This window comes from Pinus tabuliformis, chromosome 5_1 (genome assembly GCF_031772625.1).
Source record: "Pinus tabuliformis cultivar Carrire ecotype Pingquan chromosome 5_1, CPIR1, whole genome shotgun sequence".
Taxonomy (NCBI): Eukaryota; Viridiplantae; Streptophyta; class Pinopsida; order Pinales; family Pinaceae; genus Pinus; species Pinus tabuliformis.
In genome coordinates this window covers 83,016,346-83,018,606 of record NC_142305.1, presented here as the reverse complement: position 1 = coordinate 83,018,606, position 2,261 = coordinate 83,016,346, and positions in this window count along the sequence as shown.

The window sequence follows — 2,261 nt, the reverse complement described above, 5'->3', positions numbered from 1 at the left end:
GAACATGTTTTGAAGACCCCGGATCTAGTTTCATCCATCCGGGCTGCGATATATTCAAGAAAATAAGGACATCAAGTGTACATCATTGCTACACAGATAATCATCCAAACTAAGGGATGATGGCTCTACCAGAATCATCAGTCTGCACATAGACGGTTGTCTGTCCTATGTACATGAAAATGAATTTATCAAGCTGAGCATGGGAATGCCCACCTCAGCTATATCATGAAAATATTATGAAGATAATGTATTGTATTGTATCTTATTACAGGTTGCCTTCCAGTTCGAAAAACCTCGGATCCTCATTATAAAGCATTTCACTCGACATCAAAGATTTACGACCTCATGCTTTAGGGGGCAACTGTTATAGAAATATTTGGGCACTGCAACCCCAATCATATATGTCCATAAAACAAGGGATTCTAAGCCCCTAAAAGTGTTGTTTCATACCATAAAGGAGCAAGGTCAGCTGATTACATCATCTCCCAAAAGTTCTCCATGAAAAACTACTTAGAATTGGTCAAAGCAGGACCATACAGACTGCCCAATGCTAAGGGTGTAATGCATCTCACCTACCACATGCAAAAAGTGTGATGCATACTAGAAAGCCCTTCTGTAGGGTGCGATGAGCGAGAGCAAACAAATGGCACAAGCAGTTTGCTGGGTGGAGACCCTGAGAATCTTCTAGAAGCTGCTCATTTGACACTTGCCTCTCTGAATTCGCCCAAGGATGAGTAAGAGATCATGAAATCTCCAAGTGGTACCAAGAACTATCAGAGAGATGACACTAATCAAAATCCTAGAAGCTGACTCATCCCCCTACAAACATCTATATATGGATCCCTCATCCCAGAGATCCAAAGGATGGAATTTTGCAATTTGCAAGGAAGTGTTGTTGGTTTCTCTTTGAAGACATTATTGGGTGATCTTGCTTTGTATGAGGTGAAGAGGGCTTTCATGCTGGGAGGATGGTGTTGGGTCAGACCAAGTGGTTGTAATTCTCTCTTCTACTACTTCTATCAATAAAGCTATTTGAGTTTTCCTCCATATTCTTGTGTATCTTTGAATATTGTGTTGATATATGCATTTGTATGGTCAATATATATCTGATCCTATATTGTTTATAGTGATAGATCTCTATGCTTTGATGGTATTATGCTGCTTTGACTCTACAGGTGCTCTTTGAAGCGGGACAAGTAAGGAAGGAGTGGCGAGATTCTGTCAAAGGGGAAAGGAAACAAGCAAGGAGCCAAGCGAAAGACTGAGGTTGGTACTCTCTGCTTCTTTCTCATCTATCTCTCGTAAAGGAAAACACAAGTGACTTTAGTTTGTTTGTTTCTAAGATAGCTACTCGTCTTAGTGGGACTAGCAGCTCTGAATAGACACTAGTTTTCCCGATAACATATAAGGATACACAAACATCCTCCAATACACGATCAGGTTTGATCACATACTTGTCTGCTAATTGTAATAGCATTGGTGTGTATTGCAAGTTAGGAAGCTTAAGTGATTCCATAACTTGTTTACTCATTATGTTTATGGCTGCTCCTAGATCAATCAGTGTGTTTGGGATTTCAGTTCCATTGATGTGAATTTTTACAATGGGGCTTCCTGGATCTAAATATTTTTGAATTGTCGTTTTCCCCATCATGATGTCTGCAATTTTTCCGACTAATTGAATTATTTTTATGTCCTTTCTTTTTCTTCCTGATCTTTGAGTACTTAATTCCTTGATTGTTTTCGCAAAAATTGGTATTTCTTTTATGGCTTGTAACAAAGGAATTTTGATACAAACATTTCTTAATTCATCCAACATATCATAATTAGGAAATGTAATTTGTTTTTCTACTCCTTCATCAATTTTCAACTGTTCAGGGAAAGGTGGCCTAATTGATACCGAGGATTTTTCTATGATAGGAGTATTTATTGGAACATTTTTTGTTTGATTATTTTCTTTTCGAGGGAGAGAGGTCTCTCCTTCTTCAGATTGATTTTTATCTTTTTTAAAATTTGGTCTCATTTCCTGAATAACAATAGGGGGCTTTCTTTGTAACACTCTTCCAGACATTAATTGGATAATATTTAGATCTAGTGGAGTTCTTACATAAGTTTGAGGATTTTTCCCTTCCATGTTGTACACAGGTTGTTGTGGTATTTTATTATTAGGGTTCAGAAGTGGTTGAGCAGATAGTTGATTTGGTTTTTGTGGAAATGGTAGGGAGAGCTGTGGGTTTTGATTTTGAACTTGGATTTGAGGTAAT